This window comes from Schistocerca cancellata, chromosome 7 (genome assembly GCF_023864275.1).
Source record: "Schistocerca cancellata isolate TAMUIC-IGC-003103 chromosome 7, iqSchCanc2.1, whole genome shotgun sequence".
Lineage (NCBI taxonomy): Eukaryota > Metazoa > Arthropoda > Insecta > Orthoptera > Acrididae > Schistocerca > Schistocerca cancellata.
The window spans coordinates 500571518-500598188 of NC_064632.1; the positions used below are offsets into that span (position 1 = coordinate 500571518).

The following is a 26671-nucleotide window of genomic DNA, read 5'->3' on the forward strand; positions in this document are numbered from 1 at the left end:
GCGGTACGTCCACCCGGCCTCCCGCATGCCCACTATACGCCCTCGCTCAAAGTCCGTCAACTGCACATACGGTTCACGTCCACGCTGTCGCTGCATGCTACCAGTGTTAAAGACTGCGATGGAGCTCCGTATGCCACGGCAAACTGGCTGACACTGACGGCGGCGGTGCACAAATGCTGCGCAGCTAGCGCCATTCGACGGCCAACACCGCGGTTCCTGGTGTGTCCGCTGTGCCGTGCGTGTGATCATTGCTTGTACAGCCCTCTCGCAGTGTCCGGAGCAAGTATGGTGGGTCTGACACACCGGTGTCAATGTGTTCTTTTTTCCATTTCCAGGAGTGTAGATGAAGGAAAGGCAAAGCTAAGTTTCTGTCATTTGTAGACTTAGAGAAAGCTTTTGACAATGTTGAGTGGAATACTCTCTTTCAAATTCTGAAGGTGGCAGGGTAAAATTCAGGGGGCGAAAAGCTATTTACAATTTGTACAGAAACCAGATAGCATTTATAAAAGTCGAGGGGCATGAAAGGGAAGCAGTGGTTGGGAAGGGAGTGAAACAGGGTTGTTACTTGTCCCCGACGTTATTCAACCTGTATATTGAGCAAGCAGTAAAGGAAACAAAGCAAAAATTCGGAGTTGAAATCTATGAAAAAGAAATAAAAAATTTGAGGTTCACCGATGACATTATAGTTCTGTCACAGACAGCAAGGACCTGGAAGAGCAGTTGAACGGAATGGACAGTGTCTTGAAAGGAGGATGTAAGATGAACATCAACAACAGCAAAACGAGAATAATGGAATGTGGTCGAATTAAATCGGTTCATGCTGCCGGAATTTGTTTAGGAAATGAGACACTTAAAGTAGTAAACGAGTTTTGCTATTTGGGGAGCAAAATAACTGATGATGGTCGAAGTAGAGAGGATATAAAATGTAGACTGACAATGGGAAGGAAAGCGTTTCTGAACAAGAGAAATTTGTTTACATCGAGTATAGATTTAAGCGTCAGGAAGTCGTATGGAGTGTAGCCATGTATGGAAGTGAAACGTGGGCGATAAATAGTTTAGACAAAACGAGAATAGAAGCTTTCGAAATGTGGTGCTACAGAAGAAAATGGTTCGAATGGCTCTGAGCACTATGGGACTTAACATCTGAGGTCATCAGTCCCCTAGAACTCAGAACTACTTAAACCTAACTAACCTAAGGACATCACACACATCCATGCCCGAGGCAGGATTCGAACCTGCTAAAGAAGAATGCTTAAGATTAAATTGGTATATCATATAATTAATGAAGAGGTATTGAATAGAATTGGGGAGAAGAGGAATTTGTAGCACAACTTGACTAGAAGAAGTGATCGGTTGGTCGGACATATTCTGAGGCATCAAGAGATCACCAATTTAGTATTGGATTGCAGCATGGAGGGTAAAAATCGTAGAGGGAGACCAAGAGATGAATAAAGAAAACAGATTCAGGAGGATGTAGGTTGCAGTAGGTACTGGGAGATGAAGCAGCTTGCACAGGATAGAATAGCATGGAGAGCTGCATCAAACCAGTCTCTGGAATGAAGACCACGACAGCAACAACTTATTCCCGTGCGTATTTTTAAGAGGCAAATACATAAAGGCCCTTGTTATGCACAAAAAAATGCTATCCAAGAGAAAATTATTCGCATCTGCTCGGTAACAATATGAATCCTTAGCTTCACCTTGTAATATGTTGCCGGCCGGAGTGGCCGTGCGGTTCTAGGCGCTACAGTCTGGAACCGAGCGACCGCTACGGTCGCAGGTTCGAATCCTGCCTCGGGCATGGATGTGTGTGATGTCCTTAGGTTAGTTAGGTTTAATTAGTTCTAAGTTCTAGGCGACTGATGACCTCAGAAGTTAAGTCGCATAGTGCTCAGAGCCATTTGAACCATTTTTTTGTAATATGTTGACTAGCTCTAGAAAATAGTGATTGCAAAATGTTTGTATTTTTTAAACAACATTCCCTGTGGTAATAAATGCCACTTCCTCTCAAATATTTTCGGTACAACAAATCGATGAACACGACTTCTACCACTATAATCAAAATAATCTTTCCCTGAAAATACTAGAATAAAGGAATTTAATTTTGCAGAACGGTGTCACGATACCACCAGAAGATACTGTAATGTTTATTTATCGACAAGCGATCATCTTCAAGACACATACATCCTGGCGACTGGTGCCCCTTTACTTATCTGCAGTTAGTTTACAACTCTTTCTCCGGACGTATACTGTTACCTTAATTCTATGGTATATTTCACAGAACACCGTAAGATAAGCAACCAAGCCGCACTGAGTTTCGAAGTTTCAGCACCAGCACGTCGCTTTCAGTTACTTTTTAGAAGTCTACCACGACGCTGGAGAGGCTATCGTGTCGCACGTGTATGCAGTTCCGCCGATAGTTAACTGGCGGCGCGTTTGTTCAGTCAACACAGCGGCAGCGAACATAAGTGCCCTGCTGAGTAGGCAGTCGGATTCAACGTTGTGTGTTTGCGATGCATATACGGCCTGCAGCATGTTTTGTGGTACGTCATAGCTGTTTCTCTAGATGGGTGGCCAATGAGAGAACCTCAACATCCAGATATCATGGACACATACAACCCAAAAGTCCAAAAAGTTAACAGACTGAATTAATAGAAAATAAAGAAAACTTAGATTGGTTTCAATGCTTCGGATGCTTCACAGAGTATCCCCCGCCCACCCCCCTCCCCCACCCCCCTCGCGCATCACATTGGCTTTTATGTTTCCTGGACTTCGTCGTTTCGTGCTAGGTTCCTATAAATAACATCAAGTCACGTCGCTGGTGATGAATTTTTCCTGAGGAGAACTGTCTGCGTCTTATATTATTTCAATGAAGTCGCGGCAGCAGGCATCCAAGTGTCGCTCTTTTTATTCAGGAGTCATAGGTGCGTGACAAACTTTGCACATAATTTTCTGTTCCTCTCAACATTCTGAAGAATGTCTTGAACATTTGATTCAAAGATCTTGCTCCAGTGTGATTTGTGACACAACACTGACACACTACGGCTGCACGTCTACTGTTTAACATGACTGCTCACAACTGACAGGTCAAATGCACATCTGTTGTTTAAGAGTTGTTAGTTCCAACTGCCACCATAGTTACTACGCTGACATCGCATATAAGCCATGAACAAAATCAGTCTGGGTAACTGGCGATGTATACCGTATAAACCGCCCACCCACACACCCACCAACCTATGTACACGTGACCATGCAGTAGAAGCTCCTCCGTTTCGTTACGTTCGATGAGTTTTTCTGGATTTTGGTTGTTCTACTTGCATGGTCACGAAGTTCTTCACATTCTCCATTATAACTTAGCGCAAACCGCACTTCAATAAATTTATACATTCTGGATGAATCTGGGATGAATATGTTTTATTGCTCATTTAGTGACCTATTGCCTTACATTTTATTACAGTTAGTTTATTTTACAGCTTTTCATGTAGATTACAAAACATACTCCATACCACAAACAGCAGTTATTGTTTTCAGCAACTACAATGGATGTAATAACAAATTAACAGTAAATTAGAAACTGAAAGAAAAAAACACAAAACATATTCAGATTTTAAGAACATATGATGACAAATAATAGGGAAGACTTGGATAGTAACAGAGAGAGAGAGAGAGAGAGAGAAATGTTAACTTATCTAAGCCAACCTGGTCTGAAAGCCTCGGAAGTACTTCGAGCCTTGCAATCCCGGTTCGCTACAGTTTAATTTACGTATTAATATTTCTAAACACTATTCACAAAAAACGCTACAGCTGTAATATACATTGTGGAAAGGGCAGCGGTGTGTGAATGTAAAGCATGTTATTTCTTGGGGTTATTAATTAATCTTAGTTTCCTGTGTTGTGTGTCTTCAATTTTACCTGTTATGTTGCTTATAGTAAGTGTTCAGTTACAATTGTTACATACCAACAGCGGTATAAAGCCACGGGATGGATATGCCTGCAGTTTATACTTAAACTAGAACAGGTTTACAGTGTTGACTGCATTACACTGTTTATTCTAATACATTTTAATTATTCTATAAGGTTGTCTGGGGTACGTGTTGGTGAAAGTGTTCGCTCCTTGAGTGTGTGTGTTTCGCTACTGTGTCTGTGTTGTACGAATTGGAGCTGCTGTCTTACGTGCTTCGTGTGGGTTGCAGTGTTCTGTTATGAGGCCGAGTCTGACACTATTCGTCATGTACTATCCCCGAGTCATCATGAGCGATTTTATTTATTGTACCTCATTCGTCTTTGTCTTTTATTGCCCGTATCACGCCATTGTCGTACTGCGTGGGTGTCTGGTGTACTGCTGTCTATCGGTGACAGTGAAAAAGTATGTGTCCTGCGTTCAAACGGCTCTAAGCACTATGGAAGTTAACATCTGAGGTCATCAGTCCCCTAGATTTAGAACTACTCAAACCTAACTAACCTAAGGACATCACACACATCCATGCCTGAGGCAGGATTCGAACCTGCGACCGTAGCGGTCGTGCGGTTCCAGACTGTAGCGCCTTTAACCGCTCGGCCACTCAGGCCGGCCAGGTGTAAGGTCTCCGATCACTAATCTTTGCACCGATGTCCTGGAATAAATTTCGAATCCCTCCCCAAGGTCTCATGAACTGAGGTGTGCGACACTAGATGTTATCCGTCCATCGAATTAAGCTCGGTGGCCCCATAGGTGCTCTTCTAGACGACTAGGATATGTGCCCTCATCGGGTTTCACCCTATCCCTTCTCTCCTTATGTGCAACAGGAACATGACACTCACTATACACACAACCACACAGTCATCTATACTTACCTACACAGCGCTCATACTTCACGACGGCAAGTTGTACGGTGCCGCTATGGGTAGGAAAATCGTTTCCAATAAGGCGGCTGAACCTGCCCTTGGGGTCTACCTGCCATTCATGCCACAGTTCTTTACATTACTTTTCCTTGGAGACGTCTTCCGCAGAGGCCGATGCTGCACTGGACTCTTCCATTGGATTTACGTGAGGAGAGGAATAACAGGCTTACACATTCCAATGTCATCGTTACGTCATGTAACACGCTCTACAGGTCGCATTTCTAAGAAGAACCTTCAGAAGTTTAGAACGAGTCAAGTTTTAAACTAATAAACGGAATGTTCCCGATGAGGACTGACACCGTAATTACGTACCACTGAATTTATAAGAGGAATGAACTTATATCCAGTATTACAAAAAGGTCACAGGGAATAGATGAAGATGAGATGACGGATGTGGTATTGCTTGAAGAATTTGACAGAGCACGGAAAGACCTGAGTCGAGACGAGGCTCTTGGAGCACACGACATTTTCTCAGAATTATTAGGATCATTGGGAGAGATAACGATCAGAAAAATATTTCACATGGCGTGCAAGATACATGAGAATGACGATATAATGCCAAAGAAGACTGCAATAATGCCAAACGCAAAGAAGAAAAATGCTGACAGATGTCAATATTACTGAGCTTTCAGTTGTCTTGACTACAATATATCGACACAGATTAGTGAGAGAACAATGAAAAACTGGTAGAACCCGATCTCGGGGAACATCAGTTAGGGTTCCAGAAGAAGGTAGGAACGACTGAGGCAATACTGACTTTACCTTAGAAGAGAGGTGAAGAAAGGCAAACACTAGTTATAGCGTCTGTTGATTTAGAGAAAACTTTTAAGAATGTTGGCTGTAAGATAGATTTTCAAATTCTGAGGATAGCAGGAACGATATACAATGAGCTGAAGGGTATCTAGAACTTGTACAGGAGCCAGACTGCAGCTACAAGAGTCGAAGGACATGAAACAGAAATAGTAGTTGAGAAGGGAACAGCCTCTCCCCGATGTTATTTAATAGTATTACTCTGAAGAACGGTTGAACGAAATGGATGTATTGAAAGGAGGTTACAAGATGAACATCAAGACAAGTAAAAGAGAAGTAACAAAATGTAGTTGAAATGAATCGGGCAATGCTGAGGGTATTAGATTAGGAAATGGAACACTAAAAGTAGTTGACAATTTTTGCTATTTTCGCCGTACAGTAATTGTCGATGGTCGAAGTAGAGTGGACTTGAAATGCAGACTGGCAATAGCAAGAAAATTATTTTTGAAAAAAGATATATGTTGACATCTAATGTAAATGAAATGTTAGGAAGTCTTTTCTGAAGGTGTTTATCAAGGAATATAGCCCTATATGGAAGTGAAACTCGGACGAGAAACAGTTCAGACAAGAAGAGAATAGCTTTTAAAATGTGGTGCTATAGATTATTGCTGAAGATCAGACGTGTAGATCGGATTACCAAATAGGAGACACTGAATTGAAATGTTGAGAAAATAAATTTGTGGCACAACCTGACTTAAAGAAGGGATTGGTCGCTAGGGCATATCCTGAGCTATAAAAGAACCGGTAATGGAGGGTAGTCTACTGGGGGAGGGGGGTGGTGAGGTAAAATCTGTAGGCTTGACTATATTAAACAGGTTCAGATGGATGTAGGGTTCATTAGTTATGCAGAGATGAGAAGGCCTGACCAGGCGAGACTAGTGCGGAAAGCTGCATCAAAACACTCTTTGGACTGAAGACCACAACTACAATAACAATACAACAACAATACCAGTGAACAAATATAAAATATTTGTGAACTCTCTGGCTAGAATAAATACAGTGTAACCGGCAGAAAAGCAGCTACTTTTAATACTGTTGCTGTTTGTTTGTACTAAATACCTCTTGCTTTTATAGAAACTAGTTTTACATAAATATGGCCAGAATGAATTTTAACATAGAGCACCAGTTTTTTACATTTTTAACAATAAAGGCCAGTTTGCAACAAATCTTGTTATCTGTATGCAGTTAACAGGATTATGTTTTTGTTGACTCTAGATAATCACACGATTTATAGAAGAAGCTGCTTAACATTTGTGGTTGAAGTACAGAATCATACTCAAAATCCTCAAAAAGGTAAACGATGAAATTAAATGAATATTATTTTGATCTTCAGTGTGGTTATTTAAATCAAAGGTAAACTAGAACTGATGTTCGTTACTAGTTCCAGATGCTGTTAAGGAGAAAATTTACTGGGAATCGGGTGGAACAATACCAAGGGCTTTGAGGAAGCATTTGTACGTTATGCATTGTATACTAATAACCTGCAGACATTACTGATAGTGGCCTCAGATGTTCTGGAGAGTATGCAGTTATCTATAGTGAAGTACTATTTTTAAGAGGTAGTACTATTTTTAAAAGGCTGGACAGATATCGTGTCAGATCATGATGATTCTTAAAAATAGTAAAAATCTTGGCAACTTCCTTTATTAAATCTCTAGGAATATCAAATTTTGTACTTCATACAACGTTGAAAAGTAGTATCCTATTGCTATACATGAGTCACAACTGGAATCAGTTCACTCGCACAAATAGCTGGGTTTAACAATCTGTAGGGACATGAAGTGAAATGATCATATGGAATCAATCGTAGGTGAAGTAGATGACATTCATTCATTGGCAGGATACTGGGAAAATACAGTCTACAAAGGTAATTGCTTACAAATCACTTGTGCGTCTTTGATTACAAATTACTTGTGAGCCCTATTTTAGAATATTGTCCAATTGTGTGGGAAACATAACAAATAGCATTAACAGGGGACATCGTACGTATCCAAAGAAGGGCAACATGAATGGTCACAAGTTTTTTTCACTAAAGGTAGAGAGTCGCGGAGGTATTAAAAACATTAACTGGTAGACATTAGGTTACAGACCCCAGTTATCCTGCGAAAGCCTCATAAAAAAGCTTCAAGAACCAGCACTGAATAAAGTATCAAGAGACATTTTTATCCCTCTACATACAATTCTCGTAGGAAATGTGAAAGGATTACACTAATTACAACACGATAGACATTTGTAAGCAATCATTCTTCCAGCGTCCCTTACGCGAATGGGAGGGAAGGAAACCCTACCTGTGGTAAAATCCTAATTAAAATTTGTCATCGAGCCTGGGTGAAATGCTGCGCCCTTGTCTAGCTCCTTTCTTTTGTGGTTACAGTATACACTGTCACAGCAGACAGGGGAATGAATGTTAGAAATATGGTCTGCCACCATACTCGGTCGCACTCTGGTGCTACGTATTATGTAAAGATGAAAGTCCAGTGCATCCGTCCCCTATTTCTCGTAACTGAATTGTAGACAACTTGCTTACCTCGCGTCTCGTAGATGTTGCGGCATTTGGTCACTTCTCCGTCGTTCGCTAGCTCTGACGCTTGTGCACGAAACAGTGCATAATAATGTGACAAGTCTGTAGCTTTAAATGCTAAGCATAATAAGAACCGTAAAATGTTAGGATGCCAACTAATTTTAACTATATATGAAGGTAGTATCTTTTTCCGAAAGAACAGGTACCATTGATGACTGTGCAGCTTATCTAGAACTTCACAACAATATCAAGTGTCACATGCTAACTGACAGTAAGCCGGCCGCTGTGGTGGAGCGGTTCTAGGCGCTTCAGTCCGCAACCGCGCTGCTGCTGCGGTCGCAGGTTCGAATCCTGCCTCAGGCATGGATATGTGTGATGTCCTTAGTTGTGTTAGGTTTAAGTAGTTCTAAGTTCTAGGGGACTGATGACCTTAGCAGTTAAGTCCCATAGTGCTCAGAGCCATTTTTTTATGTAGTTAGTATTTCCTGACGAACTGAGTAATATTGAAATTATTATTGCAAGAAACGTCATTCATACGGTTGGAGATGTATATAACTATTGAAACAGTAAATATAAATAATAGAAGATTCGCTACTTGGAGCGCAGCGTAGTACGGGAACCGACACTGTCTCGGTAACAGTACGATGGGGCTCTTGTTTTACCGGCCGTTCTCACGCTGTGAGACAATCTGGCGCGTCTTTCGATGAGTCTGCCTCGTGACCATATCTACTGGCTTGCCTCCCGTAACAAAATCTTCCTATACTGTGCATTAAACGTAGCAACACAAATCTTAAAAAAAACGTGGGCCGACATGTTGCATAAACGCCACAATTGATTGAGTTAGAGTACTATTTACATCTAAAATTACGGTTATGTTTTTTAAAGACTGTTTAAAACGTTTATTAGGTGTTGAGGATATCCTCTCTTCTTAATCATTCTGCACAGTTTCTATACATCAATATTATCGAAAGCCTAGACATCTGCCCTAGAAACCTAGATATCTCTGAAAACAACTGTGATTCTCTTGCAGAATGTAATTAGCATGTTACCACAGATGGAATCTCTTGCCGTCCAATTCGCGTATGGGGCACCGGAAAAATGACTGCTTGTAAGTCTCAGTCATGTTGTAATTAGTATAATTTTGCCACCGAGGGAGGTCGGGCAGTGGTTAGCACACTGTCTAACATTCTGCGTGGTGTCTGTTTGTTCTATATCGTGTCTCCCTACCACTTTCGCACAACGACGCTCTGAGCGTGTTTTTTAGGAAATTGACTAGTTTGAACCTGGGACCTGTTGCTGGTAAGGAGACGCCAGACCACACATGACATTTAGAGTTCAGAAGAGTTCAGTGAGACTAGCGATGATGTAACCAAATACTTAATGATTACAGCGTCAGCTCCACGGTACTCCCTGTAAAAGAATCTTAATACTAACTAAATTTAGTGGAAGGGGTTCAACGCTTTCCTATTTTTAGTTAGCTGGTAAAATAACGTCGAAAAAGCTGTTAAGTTTACCATTGGAAATTTTATTCTACTCACAAAACATTGTTTATAAATTGCTCTATTGATAAAAGGAAATGTTTTAATACAGGATGATGAAAACCAACTGCGTTCAACAAAAATGTGAACGAATATCCCTGAGTGGGTTCCCAAGTTCTACAATGGATCGAAGGATGACCTATGCCATATCACATCTATAATCTATGTTTACATTAAGTTTGACAAAAGAGAAAACTATCAAAATGGTCTACAGTGACCCTCAATTATCTTTAACTACTTATCTAACTTGTCGTAAATTACAGTGACTGATGTGGCTTCTCAGTAACTATAAATATTATGTGGAAGTAGCGACGAAGAAGGAGAAGGTTGACGAGGATGAGGAAAAAGTAGAGGATGTTGAAGAAAGCGTAAATGAAGGAAGAAATAGAGAAGAGGAAATAAAAGAGAGAGAAGTAGCAGTCGAAGCTTATCCTACAGAAAGTTCGAATTCACAAGGGAAATTCCTAAAAAGACTCATGTATGATTCAGTGGAGGATTCGTTGATGCAAGAAGAAGAAGAAGAACAGAACCAACCCTTTCAAATTCAACCAATTGTGAAGGCCATGGTAAAGCATATCCCAGTCAATATTGTAATTGATAGCGTAAGTGAACTGACTGCGATCTCAGAAAATTTATTCATGCAGTGTAATGCCAATGAGGAATTGCCAGTTCTGAAAACACTCAAGATTAAAGTAAGAGGTCCTATTAGAAACAATGCTGCGGAAGTTACGAGACAAACAAGGTTAACTCTTTTGTTCATTTGGCATATAAATTAACCATTCATTCGTTGCAACATTTCGTCTAAATGATAAAACATCTTTTTTTACGAGATAATGCTGTCGAATGTCTGGAAAATCCTTACTTCTCCACTTGTGTTTGATTCTTAGTATTTCGGGATCCTTGTCCTGTTCTTTGCCTATATTTTTCAATGCTGTCGTAATGTAGTTTTCGAAAGGTATATGTTTCATATAGTACATTGTAAACTGGTCTTCTGCTGCTTCCAAACCTATGTTATTGGATGCACCCTGTGGACATCGTGATAAAGCATCTGCTAATACATTCGCTGGTCCTGGTATGTGTTTTAATGTGAAGTCAAATTCTTGTAGTATTAACATCCATCTGACTAACCTCCCATGAGTTAGTTTGGCGGATAACAGAAATTCTAATGCTTTGTGGTCAGTGCATATTTTTGTTTTTCTTCCGAATAGGAAGTATCGAAAACGTTGGAAGCCCCATATAATGGCCAATGCTTCCAGCTCCGTGACTGAATAGTTTTTCTCGCTTTCTGTGAGTACCCGACTGGCAAATGCAATTGTTCTATATGATCTTAGCCCGGCCTGTTCGTATTCTTGGAATAAAACAACTCCTAAACCTGTTTTCGCGCTATCAGTGGCCGTACAAAAATTTTATGTTAGATCAGGATGTGCTAAAATCGGTGCTGTTGTTAGTGCGTTTCTCACTTTTAAAAATTCTTCATTGGCTTGTTGATCCCATACCCACGGCGTGTTTTTTCCAGTCAATGCACGTAGGCGTGGTGTTGCGAGGAGTCGATCCAAATAAATTTTTTATAGAATCCGGTGAGACCTAGAAATCCTCTGAGAGTTTTCTTATTATATGGACTACAGAATTCTTTGATTGCCTTTAGTTTTTCTGGGTCGGGCATTACCCCTTTCTCTGAAATTATGTGTCCTAGAAATTTGACCTCTCGCCTTCCAAATTTGGATTTTGTTATATTTACTGTGAACCCATGCTCTTTCATAATCTGTAAAAACTGAGTTAATGTGTCGTTGTGATGTTCCCAAGAGGGTTCTGCTATAATCACATCATCAACATAACAAGGAATTTTTTGTAAAATTTCAGGACTGAGTTTAGTATTAAATCCCCTAATAAACGCTGCTGATTATATGTTTAAACCAAATGGCAATCGTTTAAACTGGTAACATCTACCGAATACGATAAATGCTGTAAATTTTCTACATTCTGGGGCCAATTATATTTGGCAGAAACTACTCCGTAAATCAATTGATGAAAATATCTTAGCACCGTGGAAGTTGTAACAATAATGTACCTGTAATAATTTTTTTCTTTGTGCATTTAGATAAATGTTTCTTTCTGAATTTATGTAAAATAATGTACATATTAATTTGAATTTTTTCCCTTTTCGTGTCATGTTAAAGAAACTGTACACAACTTTTTAAATGAATGTTATTATTTATGTTAGATTTCAAGCGATTTGATAACCAAAAGGAAATGTATTTAATGTTAAAACTATTGTAAAATGTGAAAATTGTAATTTAAACACTTGGTCCATACGTAGGTAATGCATTAGAATATGTGTAGTAGAAAACCTGTGGTGAATACCCTACCTGTAGGGGCGCGGGAAAAGGTGGATGCAGGCGAGTGCGGGAAAACGCACACTGGCGCGGATCGGCACAACGGGCTCAGTAAGACAGTCGGAGTTGAGCATCGGTCAGAGGAACATGTACTGTACCGAGGAGGCTATCTAGGAAAAGTGGATTCCATTGAGCCTCGGATGGGCCGATTCCGACGACTACTTGGCATGGCTATATTCTCAGGCACAAAATTGGAAAGATTACGACGCTAAGAAGAATGAAAGTGCCGAGACTGAGAGAGCCTTAGCCGTGCTTGTATGTGTGCTGTGCTGCCCGCTATCTCGCTGCCCGCCATCCGCCGCAACGACGTGCACAGGTCAAACATTCATTTCATCTTTAGAAGTGTATCTGTGTGGACCAGTGTTGAAACTGTTCTGACTGTTCAATAATAACGTGACTTTTACCAGAATTGCCTTAGCCATCACTTATCCTTATCATTGACCTAGACAGGGTCCTTACCACATATTGTGCAACCCGAGTATACCGAATTGAAAGTTTACAGTTAGTAATAAATCATCTGCAGACTAATCTATGCTATAAAGACGTTTAAATTCATGTTTGTTGACGCAGATGTTCGTAAAGAACAACAGTGTGATTAAATTGAAAGATAAATTTTGAATTGAGCTAGCAATGTTATTTAATTCATTTGAGAATGAAAGAATGATAATTAATCGATTCAGTAAAAATAAGACAAAAAGATTAGTTCTTCACAGATTGATTACTTTGAGTGGTAATTTACCTTCAGGACTTGCTAGTTTCAGTATAACAACCATAACAGATTCAGGGCCCCCCCCCCTTCTCTTGCCTATTCTTGCACATTTTGAAGTGTACTGATCAGAATTGAATAGTAAAATTAATTTCTATGTTAAACCTAAGTGTATTAGTGTTTTTTCCAATTTTAATAGTGACATTGTATGTGTGTTTTCAAAATTGCTGATTCTAGGGTAATCTATGCCCGATTTCAGTCTGATCAATATACAAAGTGCAGCTCGTAGTAATCATTGCTGTGTGGTGTTGTGTAATTTTAGCTCATCCAAATTAGTACAAAAGAAGAAAACCTTAGTTCAGTAGATTCTTTCTGGTTCTAAATTTTGCTAGAAAACGCAACATTGCTACGTGTCATTATGCTTGTACATGCTACCACTTGTACAGGGAAACACTCACTCAGTGCCTAATTAGGCTGGCGACCGTATTATTAATCATTGGTAGTATCTACTGTGTATACTTCTTGTCCATGCGAACGCGTAATTGTACCTTACTTTTGCTTGACGCCTCACTGTAGTTACTGACTGAATATAAGTCCGAATTGCTTCCATTAGGTACACGCGGTCAACTTATGTACTAAATCCTTGTTTACAAGGTGAAGCCCGTGAACTTATTACAGTACAGGCTTTATTGAGCTAACGCACGTCCGACTGGGCGGAAGTGTTACACGTGGCTTCCCGGTGACAGGACATCCAGTTGTTGTCGGTTATACACTAACGTAAAGACCGAACAGTGGATGTTCAGTGGCACGAACAGCAATAAAGTTTAGCAAAGTAAACTATAGCGTGAGTCAAGTATAATAGTGCGGTGTGATTGGCATTCAATATGGACAGGAACGGGGACAGGGTAGATGTGCCGAGCGAAATGGAGAATGCGGCTAGCAGTAGCAGGAGTCTACGCGGCCAGATAACAGATGGCGTTAGCGGAAGACAATTGGCGTACATACAATACCATGAACACGTCAACGAACAGATTGAAATGTCGCGATCACCTCGAACACAGCAAGGGACAAAACAGGAAGTAGAGGGTGACTTTGTAGATGATAGTGGGTACGTGAACGAATCCACTGACATATTTGATTCACCACAGATAAAGAAAGAACCGAAAGAAACTTATGAAGTAGAATCGGAACACAAGGATTCCGTAGAACAAAACAGTGTAAAAATTTTAAATATGAACGACTTATTTGAACAATTAACCAAACAAATCGTAGGACAGAATGAGCAGCTTAAAACACACGTTGATGAGCAGCTCAAAACACAGAACGAGCAGCTTAAAACACACGTTGATGAGCAGCTCAAAACACAGAGCCATCAACTCAAAACACAAAATGAGCAACTTCAAAAACAAGTTAGTAATCAGGTTAATCAGCTTAAAACACAGAATGAGCAGCTCAAAACACACGTTGATGAGCAGCTCAAAACACAGAGTGATCAGATTAAAGCACAGGTTGAAGGACAGGGATTAAAATTAGTAAACAAATAGAACAAGTAGAACAAAAAGTAGGTAATTTAAGTTCTGTGGTAAATAATATGAAATTTGAAATTGATACTATTAACAAAAATATGGATACTATGCAGGAGGAAATTGGAAACATTAATAGTAGATTCGATGTTGAAATTCTCAACATCCAAGAGAAAGTAGAACCTCTGGTTGAAACTAAGGTAGACGAAAAAGTTTTCGGTCTTAAGACTGAGATCGTAAATGAATGTCAACACGGAATATCGCAATTGAAAAGGGTAGTTGTAGACACTGAAAAAGAATTAGGTGAAAAAGTAACCGGATGTGTTCAAAATTGTACGAAAATTCAAGGAAAAATTTTCGATCTAGAGAGCAAAATTAAAGATAGGCCTGGTGTGATCTGTAATGGCGCACCAATTACGAAGCTGTTAGAAGGCGAGGAACGCTTCGATCCAGCCAAGAAACATAACGGGTGGCATCCGTTAGACTTCATCAAAAATTGCGAGAGAGTATTTCCTGAGCACTTGTCTGATCAGGAAAAGATAAATGTAGTAATTAGCGCCTTAGCAGGTGACGCTAAGCGCTGGGGAATAAATTTAAATACCGAACGAATGACGTTCGAAGAATTTAGGCAAAAATTTACCGAAGAATATTGGTCTGAACAAAAGCAGGACCATTTATGGCGCGAATTTATCATGGCCAAACAGCATGATAACAGGGGCAGGAATTCTTTGAAAGATTTCTGCGAGTATTGGTACCGAAAATTGACACACTGAAGAGGTAGAAGATCGGATTCAGAAATTATCTGGGAGCTGTATAAGAAGCTCCCAGAAGATTCAAAGAGGTATGTAGGAAGCAACCATCGTAGCTTCCAAGCATTTCTGGAAAGGGTCGAAGACGAAGACCATTGGCGCGCAAGTCGTGCCAATTATCAAAATTTTGGCAACCATAATAACCGATATAATGACGAAAGAAATGACGGCGATGGGTTTCGCGTCAATATGATGCAGAGAGGAAGAGGCAGAGGAAGAGGCAGAGGAAGTTATCCAGGTCGCAGTCGAGAGTACACCGCGCAAAATAATAACGACGCGGGAAACTAATTTCCGCGAACGTTGCGGGCCAAACGGAAGCGGACAATACATACCGGCCCCGATTTAAGAAAAGATACCGGACTGACCGCAATGTAATGAGACAGGCTAGAGACAGGTGTGAAACGACGCGACGTGTTGTGGCGAGACAAGCGTCAGGTGCGAGCCAGCGTGAGTCATATAGGCCGCACAGAATACTCCAGGTTAACAGGCGAGTGGAGTATCAGAGGGCAACGGCCCAGCCTAGCGGAACATATGTTCAGAGAGAAGCCGCTAGCAATCCGGCAGCAGTAGGTGCGAACGTAGCCGTAAGAGATAATGAAAATTTTACGAGTAATAATTCCGTGGCAAAGGAAACAATAAATGAGACTGTGAGTACACAGGGAGTTGCGGTTAGCAGTGTTCGCAATGTGGTAAAGGGCGATAATGAATTAGCAGAAGTAAATGATTGGCGTGTGCAGATCGACGATCTGTACAAGGGCCTAAAGCAATGTGAGTGGGAGGATTTTAAGAAGGAATATGAGGCGAAGAAATTAGTTAATAGAAAGGGAAATGATAGGGGCGTCAATATAGTGACGTGGCCCAAATGTGAAGAAGGGAGAATAAATAGCGCCGCGAAAAGTACGCGTGCTGCCGATAAGGGGAAGGTTAATGATAGGAAGGATTTGGAGGATGAAATCCTCAGCATTGACGAAGAAATAACTTCTGCTAACAATCCGCCAATAGTGCAAGCTGCTACCGAGAGACACCGTGGAGAAGGGGCAGATGATTACATGAAAGTAATTAAAGTCCACGGGGATTACACCGAATATGAAGTCACAGTAGAGGTAAATAAAGCTGATGATGAGGCCGTTTCACCAAAAGAGGAGATTGAATTAAAATCTAAGCCTGATGACAATACCGAGGAAGAACTTAGTGCCTGTCTCAGAAAAGCCTTTCTGTTAGAACCTGATAGCGATCCGGAATGGTCGGATTCCGACGATAGTTCAGATGATGAAATATACGTAAATACCGACAAAATTGAATATACTAGCTTTCCCTGTTGTGCAAAAGTAGCGTACTTAAATGAATCTGATGTGGAGGAAGAAAGTAGTGATGACTCTAGTGAAGATGAATTTTTCGGGGTAAAAGAAAGTGAATATACTTTTACCGAAAGAGGGTATGAAAAAATCAGTGAAATCAAAGAGGATGTAGTTAAGTACGATATTGTACCTAACAATGACGAAGTGTCAAAACAAAATCCAGATGTTGAGACCGAACAAAGAAAGAAAGAGCCACCTGACGACTCTGTGTTTATTTTGCGAAGAGTTCAAGTGAGCAAAGACTTTGAACTCCAGAGGCCTAAGAAGCCACCAGACTTAAGTGACGGTTTTATGAACCATAAAAGACTGCCTTGTTAATAAAGAGACGAGCAGGGGCAGGATACTGTATTTGTATATATTATTAGTATTATGCGTAACTTTATTGTTACTGTAACTCAGTGTTATCGGAAATTGAATTATTGTTTTGTTGAATTAGAGCCTGGGGCAGATTCATATCGGATTTTGAGAATGTCATGAACGCATTACATCATGAGACTACAGGATTCCCACCGGAAGAAATTTTGTTAGGTAAAAGTAGTAAAAGTTTAATTGAAGGAAAATTAGAGTTTCCACCTTGTACAAGTTTGGGATTGAATCAAAAGAAAGAATTGGTAATAAAAAGGGCAAAGCAAAAAGCCGAGTCTAGATCTAGAAGACACGATAAAAATCTAAAGGTTTCAAAATTCAAAATTGGAGATTATGTTCTTCTAAAAACCCACGAGAAATCTAGTGAACTAAACCATGAAATTTCAAAATTTAAATATATTTATAACGGACCATATATAATACAGAATATTCCACACGATAATGCTTACTACCTAATCTACCCAAAATCCAAAAGACCTATAGGTGTAAGAAATATTGTGGACCTGAAACTGTATGTTCCCAGAAACGAGTAATTGTGCTGTATTTTATGCTGAACCCAAGTTATTTCAAATGTAACTATTCTTTGTAAATGTCTGTATAATCTTGAAAGTGTGCTAATGTAGTTATGTGAGTTTCAGATTACCAATTGTACTGTAACTATAAAAATGTATGGAGGAAAGGACTGAAAAGAAAGGATAAATGCTTTCAGACAGATAAAAGATGGAACTGTCAAAAATGAAAATGGGCAGTGTATGAACCATAATATGAAGGACTGCCAAATACCATTGAGGGCAGATAAATAGTCGATGGAAAATAGTAAATGTAATCCAGAGGATGTGACAATATGAAGTGAAAGGGACTTCCCAAATCCACAGAATAGGCAGCAAATATGTGTAGTTAATTTTACGAAAATTTTGTGTGTGTGTTTTGTTTAGTAAGTTAAGAAATGGACTGCTATTTAAAGGAAGCAGCGATAAATTATCCTATAGTGTATACGAAATATGCATTTGTTTTTGTAGTTAAATGTTTGCATTCCAGAATTTTAAATTATTTCTTTAAGAAATTTGGGAAAAAATGATTAAATTGCTATTTTAGTAATGTTAGAATGGGAAGTGGGACTGTGCAAAAGGCACTTAAATAAATAACAAGAAACTGGTCTTAATATGTTAAAATAGTATAAACCTATATATGGTGAGTGGAAGGAAATATGTAGTGTAAATCTTCTTGAACATTTACGTGAAGATTCAGAACCAGTGTATTATTGTTAAATTTAGTGTTCCCATAAAATTTAGACTTAAGAAAATTTTCTGGAAACAGGGGCATGTGTAACAATAATGTACCTATAATAATTTTTTTCTTTGTGCATTTAGATAAATGTTTCTTTCTGAATTTATGTAAAATAATGTAAATATTAATTTGAATTTTTTCCCTTTTCGTGTCATGTTAAAGAAACTGTACACAACTTTTTAAATGAATGTTATTATTTATGTTAGATTTCAAGCGATTTGATAACCAAAAGGAAATGTATTTAATGTTAAAACTATTGTAAAATGTGAAAATTGTAATTTAAACACTTGGTCCATACGTAGGTAATGCATTAGAATATGTGTAGTAGAAAACCTGTGGTGAATACCCTACCTGTAGGGGCGCGGGAAAAGGTGGATGCAGGCGAGTGCGGGAAAACGCACACTGGCGCGGATCGGCACAACGGGCTCAGTAAGACAGTCGGAGTTGAGCATCGGTCAGAGGAACATGTACTGTACCGAGGAGGCTATCTAGGAAAAGTGGATTCCATTGAGCCTCGGATGGGCCGATTCCGACGACTACTTGGCATGGCTATATTCTCAGGCACAAAATTGGAAAGATTACGACGCTAAGAAGAATGAAAGTGCCGAGACTGAGAGAGCCTTAGCCGTGCTTGTATGTGTGCTGTGCTGCCCGCTATCTCGCTGCCCGCCATCCGCCGCAACGACGTGCACAGGTCAAACATTCATTTCATCTTTAGAAGTGTATCTGTGTGGACCAGTGTTGAAACTGTTCTGACTGTTCAATAATAACGTGACTTTTACCAGAATTGCCTTAGCCATCACTTATCCTTATCATTGACCTAGACAGGGTCCTTACCACATATTGTGCAACCCGAGTATACCGAATTGAAAGTTTACAGTTAGTAATAAATCATCTGCAGACTAATCTATGCTATAAAGACGTTTAAATTCATGTTTGTTGACGCAGATGTTCGTAAAGAACAACAGTGTGATTAAATTGAAAGATAAATTTTGAATTGAGCTAGCAATGTTATTTAATTCATTTGAGAATGAAAGAATGATAATTAATCGATTCAGTAAAAATAAGACAAAAAGATTAGTTCTTCACAGATTGATTACTTTGAGTGGTAATTTACCTTCAGGACTTGCTAGTTTCAGTATAACAACCATAACAGATTCAGGGCCCCCCCCCTTCTCTTGCCTATTCTTGCACATTTTGAAGTGTACTGATCAGAATTGAATAGTAAAATTAATTTCTATGTTAAACCTAAGTGTATTAGTGTTTTTTCCAATTTTAATAGTGACATTGTATGTGTGTTTTCAAAATTGCTGATTCTAGGGTAATCTATGCCCGATTTCAGTCTGATCAATATACAAAGTGCAGCTCGTAGTAATCATTGCTGTGTGGTGTTGTGTAATTTTAGCTCATCCAAATTAGTACAAAAGAAGAAAACCTTAGTTCAGTAGATTCTTTCTGGTTCTAAATTTTGCTAGAAAACGCAACATTGCTACGTGTCATTATGCTTGTACATGCTACCACTTGTACAGGGAAAAACTCACTCAGTGCCTAATTAGGCTGGCGACCGTATTATTAATCATTGGTAGTATCTACTGTGTATACTTCTTGTCCATGCGAACGCGTAATTGTACCTTACTTTTGCTTGACGCCTCACTGTAGTTACTGACTGAATATAAGTCCGAATTGCTTCCATTAGGTACACGCGGTCAACTTATGTACTAAATCCTTGTTTACAAGGTGAAGCCCGTGAACTTATTACAGTACAGGCTTTATTGAGCTAACGCACGTCCGACTGGGCGGAAGTGTTACAAAGTTTTGTATCAATTCCTCTAATTTTTCTGGGCGATCTGTCTCAGTGATTATGATCGTGTTGATCTGTCTGGAATCAAGCACTGACCTGATGCTCCCATCTCGTTTTTGTACAATATGGAGCGGGCTGCTATATGTGGAGGTAGCTGGTTCAATAATATCGTCATCTAACATTTTAGATATCTCCTGGAATACTTTATTCCTGTAGCTTAATGGGATTGTATAGGGTGGCACTCTAAATGGTTTGTGCTGGTTTACTTCAAACTTTTACTGAAAGTGTTTAATACTGCCAGTCTTAGGTAAAAATACCTCTGCTTTATCTCGTAAAATACACTCTAATTCTCTTTTACTGTGTTCCGAAATACCTTGAACTTCTGGCAGTTTTTCGTCGATTTCTTTATGGACTTCTAACATGAGTTGAGGCGATTCCCCCTTTTGTGCATACCATTCTAATTCTTCATCCTCTTTATCTCACATCATTCTTAATTGTTTGTTTATAACTGGTATTTATTCTAATTTTAGCTTTTGCTCAAAGACAAGTGTGACATTCCCAAATGTTACGCTACCTTTTCCCATATCTATTATCGCTCGTCTCTCATTTAAAAAATCTGCACCTATAATCAAATCTACAGTTAGTTGGCTTCGATCTTTTGACCTTGACATGAAAGAGTTAACCTTGTTTGTCTCGTAACTTCCGCAGCATTGTTTCTAATAGGACCTTTTACTTTCATTTTACGTGTTTTCAGAACTGGCAATTCCTCATTGGCATTACACTGCATGAATAAATTTTCTGAGATCGCAGTCAGTTCACTTCCGCTATCAATTACAATATTGACTGGGATATGCTTTACCATGGCCATCACAATTGGTTGAATTTGAAAGGGTTGGTTCTGTTCTTCTTCTTCTTCTTCTTGCATAAACGAATCCTCCACTGAATCATATAAGAGTCTTTTTAGGAATTTCCCTTGTGAAATCGAACTTTCTGTAGGATAAGCTTCGACTGCTACTTCTCTCTCTTTTATTTCCTCTTCTCTATTTCTTCCTTCATTTACGCTTTCTTCAACATCCTCTATTTTTTCCTCATTCTCGTGTATCTTCTCCTTCTTCGTCGCTACTTCCACATAATCGCATCTAAATGCTCTAATTATCGCTTCATAACTTCCTTCATTATATAGTTTGGGTTGTGTGCCCACTCGTAACTTATTTTCAACTTCTGTCGACTGCGCATTATCCTCATTGAATTCGCTTTCCCTGGTTTCCATCTCAAATAGCTCTGCAATACTCATTACTTCGTCCTTTTCTCCTACATTCGTTGTGCAGGCCTCTGATAATTCATCTTCCTCGTCAGTATTCTCCCAATTAATTTCGTCCCAACACGATATTGTTATTTCCCTGTCTTCGTTTTCATCTGGTCCCTGCGGATTTGTTTCTTCCTTCTTCTCTTCTTGTGATAAGATTTTTACTTCTCTGTTCAAGGTGCTGCAATTGTCCTGGGCCGGTGCGTCATTCTCTTTGGCATGGGCGCTTAGCTGTCAATTCGAACGTTTATCGGGGTTTGGTGGTATTACCTCCACCTCTGCTATCTGTATTCTCTTTTCTTATTCAGCTTGTTGATATTGGTTTCCTTGTTGATAATTTGTCGGTCTATTGGTTCTCCAGTACCCGTTCCGGTTGTCGTTATTCCCTCTGTAATAGTTGTTGCCGTTCCTGGGTGAATTATAGTTATTGCCATATTCTCTTCTAAATCCATAACCAGTTCTTTGTTGAAATCTATTGTCGTTTCTTGGTGCGAAGTTATCACATGGTTCGTAATTATTGTTCCTTCGTACTGTGTCTTGAGGATTCCACTGCTTTTTGCTTTCGTTTTCACGTGCGCTTCGTCTTTTTCTTGCGTCATCTTCCGTAAATATGAAATCTAGTTCCCTTAGAATACCTTTAAATGCTTCGACGTCATTGCCTCCGCGAGCTACTAATGATTGATGGTATTTCAATGGTAGCTTCACCGCGCATAATTCAATCAACTATCCGTCACTGTATGATACATCTAAGCATTGATTTTTCTTTGCCATTAATTCGAAAACTTTCACGGGACTCTTCTCTCCTGAATTTTCATAATATGGGTTCTGTAATAATTCGTACTTCACTCTGTTCTGTGCTTCGCTGGACCAACATCGTGAGAGAAACTTCTCTCCGAAATCTTCGTGCGATCGGCATGTCGCTGCAACATTCTGCATGGCTCCTGCGACTGTTCATGACATGTGTGCACATATAAAGTCTAATTTGTGTGCTAGCGTCCTGTGTTCTGGTAATCCTACTCGGAATTGATCAATAAAAGTTCGTGGATGTAATGAGTTTCCTTCTCGAAAGTGTTGAAATTTTCTGACTGTGAGGAAATGATCGTTGTCGTACTTCGTCATAGTTCCATATGAAATTCGCGATTCTTCGCCACTTTTGTTTCTGATCATTTCTCCTGTCGTTCTTTCCGGTTGTGGTAGATTCATTGGATATTGTCCACTGTAACTTTCGCCTACCCTTGCGTAGTATCGTTGGAGTGGTACGCAATAATTTTCTTCCATCGGTTGTGAACGTGTAGCTGAATGCATTGCACTGTACTCTTCGTGACCTGGGTTTCCATTGTCATGTACTGGTTCGGTATCTTGTATGGCTAACCTTGGCGCTTCATTGCACGATCCAAACTGTCTTGAAACATACATTTGTGGTTCCGCATGTGTTTGTGATGACGTTTGTTCATCAAGAATTTCGAAACGTGTTAGTTGCTGTGCAGGCTGTCTTATTTCACGCATGTTACTTTCCGCCTGTGATTGGAATCGGAAATGCGTAATTTCTTCGTTAATTGCTTGTTTTTCCGGTGCTGTTACAGATACGGATGTGGTTGCAGACTCTGTGCTTGTTCGATCCTGTTCACTACGCTCTTCAATGGTTTGCAACAATTCTGTTCGCAATTTCTGAAATTGTCGCTTCGTTTGCGCTTCTATTTTGACTATGCGGTTATCATATCTCTTCAGCGCTGCTTTTGTGATACGTTTGTGTAACACACTGTTTTCAACAACTTCACGCGCTGTACCTGCTGCTTGTCTAGTAATTTCGTTTATCTGTTTCTCTAGTTTCTTGACTTCTCCCTGGGTGTTGTTACGTAATGTTTTGATCTCGTCCTGAATGTCATTACGCAATGTTTGTACGTCCGCTTGTACCTTGTCAATGTCTGTTCTCAATTGATTGTGACCTGTTATTAAGTTTCCTATCACTTCTCGAGATTCTTTTGCCTCGTCTTCAATATGACTTAGGTGTACCTGAATTTTTTTTTTGTTTTGTTCTTTAATCGCACGAATTTGTCTCGTGGTTTCTGCATTCTGAATTTGAATTTGGTTCGGTATGTCTTTATTTTGCCTTGTCATGGTTTCCGTAATTTGTTGTAATAATTCTGCCAGATTGGTGGGTCCTATTGCGTTTTCTTCCGACGTCCTACGCTCTGTGTTGTCGCCCGAGTGTTGGTTCGCAACAGATTGCATTGAACTGTGCTGTGACACGTTTCTCCTCGCATTCCTTGTACTCTGTGGCGAGGGAGCTCTGATTACTTGTACTATGGGTTCTACGTATTCAAGACGCAAGTTAGAATCCTCATCGACTGTCTCTCTACTTTCCTGCTCCTCTGTCGTATGCTCACTTATGTTTTCTATGCCTTGACGTACATTATCCTCGTTATGGTGCGTTATATGTCCTATTTCTCGCTATACTGCATCGTCTGTTGCACTGTCCTCTATTCTCTGTCCATTTTCATGCTGGGTCTCTACATCAATTCAGTCAAGGTCTCGATCTGCCATTGCTAATCTTTCCAAATCCCCTATTTTCCGTTTTAAAAGCAATTCACGCGCCCTACTTCGAGTCAACATGCGCTCATACGATCTCACGCGTTTCATAAACTTTTTGTTCACACGATTTGACACTTATTATACCCAAGACTGACAATCCATTCACTTACTTGTTGGGTCAGAACCAACTTGTCAGCGATGTATCCGCCACCTCTGCGCTTGCATTGAGGAGAAAACTTAATTCTAACAATTTTTAAAACTCATTACTTATTTATGCTATTGTCTCTGCTAGAATGTCTCACTATCTATCGCTGCAGCTACTGTTTTCAACTATTTATGCCTTTCAAAAAAATTGGTTTTAATTACGAAAAAATTTTAACAGGATATTTTTCTGACCTAGTTAGGCATGTGGTTGACCTTCAGTCATGGTATTTTACCATCCTGTCAGGGTCGCCATTCTCTAACATTCTGCGTGGTGTCTGGTTGTTCTACACTCCTGGAAATGGAAAAAAGAACACATTGACACCGGTGTGTCAGACCCACCATACTTGCTCCGGACACTGCGAGAGGGCTGTACAAGCAATGATCACACGCACGGCACAGCGGACACACCAGGAACCGCGGTGTTGGCCGTCGAATGGCGCTAGCTGCGCAGCATTTGTGCACCGCCGCAGTCAGTGTCAGCCAGTTTGCCGTGGCATACGGAGCTCGATCGCAGTCTTTAACACTGGTAGCATGCCGCGACAGCGTGGACTTCAAACCGTATGTGCAGTTGACGGACTTTGAGCGAGGGCGTATAGTGGGCATGCGGGAGGCTGGGTGGACGTACCTCCGAATTGCTCAACACGTGGGGCGTGAGGTCTCCACAGTACATCGATGTTGTCGCCAGTGGTCGGCGGAAGGTGCACGTGCCCGTCGACCTGGGACCGGACCGCAGCGACGCACGGATGCACGCCAAGACCGTAGGATCCTACGCAGTGCCGTAGGGGACCGCACCGCCACTTCCCAGCAAATTAGGGACACTGTTGCTCCTGGGGTATCGGCGAGGACCATTCGCAATCGTCTCCATGAAGCTGGGCTACGGTCCCGCACACCGTTAGGCCGTCTTCCGCTCACGCCCCAACATCGTGCAGCCCGCCTCCAGTGGTGTCGCGACAGGCGTGAATGGAGGGACGAATGGAGACGTGTCGTCTTCAGCGATGAGAGTCGCTTCTGCCTTGATGCCAATGATGGTCGTATGCGTGTTTGGCGCCGTGCAGGTGAGCGCCACAATCAGGACTGCATACGACCGAGGCACACAGGGCCAACACCCGGCATCATGGTGTGGGGAGCGATCTCCTACACTGGCCGTACACCACTGGTGTTCGTCGAGGGGACACTGAATAGTGCACGGTACATCCAAACCGTCATCGAACCCATCGTTCTACCATTCTTAAACCGGCAAGGGAACTTGCTGTTTCAACAGGACAATGCACGTCCGCATGTATCCCGTGCCACCCAACGTGCTCTAGAAGGTGTAAGTCAACTACCCTGGCCAGCAAGATCTCCGGATCTGTCCCCCATTGAGCATGTTTGGGACTGGATGAAGCGTCGTCTCACGCGGTCTGCACTTCCAGCACGAACGCTGGTCCAACTGAGGCGCCAGGTGGAAATGGCATGGCAAGCCGTTCCACAGGACTACATCCAGCATCTCTACGATCGTCTCCATGGGAGAATAGCAGCCTGCATTGCTGCAAAAGGTGGATATACACTGTACTAGTGCCGACATTGTGCATGCTCTGTTGCCTGTGTCTATGTGCCTGTGGTTCTGTCAGTGTGATCATGTGATGTATCTGACCCCAGGAATGTGTCAATAAAGTTTCCCCTTCCTGGGACAATGAATTCACGGTGTTCTTATTTCAATTTTCAGGATTGTATATCGTGTCTCCCTACCACTTTCGCGCAACGACGCTCTGAGCGTGTTTTTTAGGGAATTGACTATCTTGAACCTGGGACCTGTTGCTGGTATGAGACGCCAGACCACACATGACATGTAGAGTTCAGAATAGTTCAGTGAGACTAGCGATGATATAACCAAATACTTAATGATTTCAGCGTCAGCTTCACTGCACTCCCTGTAAAAGAATCTTAATACTAACTAAATGTAGTGGAAGGGGTTCAATGCTTTCCTATTTTTAGTTATCTGGTAAAATAACGTCGAAAAAGCTGTTAAGTTTACCATTGGAAATTTTATTCTACTCACAAAACATTGTTTATAAATTGCTCTATTGATAAAAGGAAATGTTTTAATACAGGATGATGAAAACCAACTGCGTTCAACAAAAATGTGAACGAATATCCCTGAGTGGGTTCCCAAGTTCTACAATGGATCGAAGGATGACCTATGCCATATCACATCTATAATCTAGGTTTAAATTAAGATTCACAAGAGAGAAAACTATCAAAATGGTCTACAGTGACCCTCAATTATCTTTAATTACTTATCTAACTTGTCGTAAATTACAGTAGCTGATGTTGCCTCTCAATAACTATACAACAGAAAAATCATCGCGTTTCAGACTTTTACTTCAAGTGGCAAATGTGAACACCATGAGCTTTAATTGACGATCGACACTAGTATTACGCAAAAAAGGGGTGTAACAGATGAGACTTTTGCAGTTCTGAGTGAAGCTTTATGCGCTGTTATGCAGCATCGCGTGCGTTCATTACCTTGTCGGTGTTCGTCAGGGGGCGGCGTTCAGCACAGCTCCGCTCACCTCGCCGTCTCGGAAGCAACTCTTGTCCTAACTTCTCCTTACTACAATTTACCGAAGTTGGTTTTAAAAAAAACTATCTGGCTG

At 40.6% G+C, this 26671-nt stretch overlaps 1 protein-coding gene and 1 non-coding gene across 2 annotated transcripts in view; one reads left to right on the forward strand and one right to left on the reverse strand.

Annotated features, from left to right (window-relative positions):
* Nucleotides 1-26671, forward strand: part of LOC126092854 (uncharacterized) — a 199792-nt gene that overhangs the window by 85796 nt on the left and 87325 nt on the right. The window lies entirely within an intron of this gene.
* On the reverse strand, nucleotides 4485-4568 carry Trnas-gga (transfer RNA serine (anticodon GGA)). Its single transcript is given in 2 exon segments — nucleotides 4485-4519; nucleotides 4529-4568. It is a non-coding gene; the product is annotated as a tRNA-Ser (tRNA).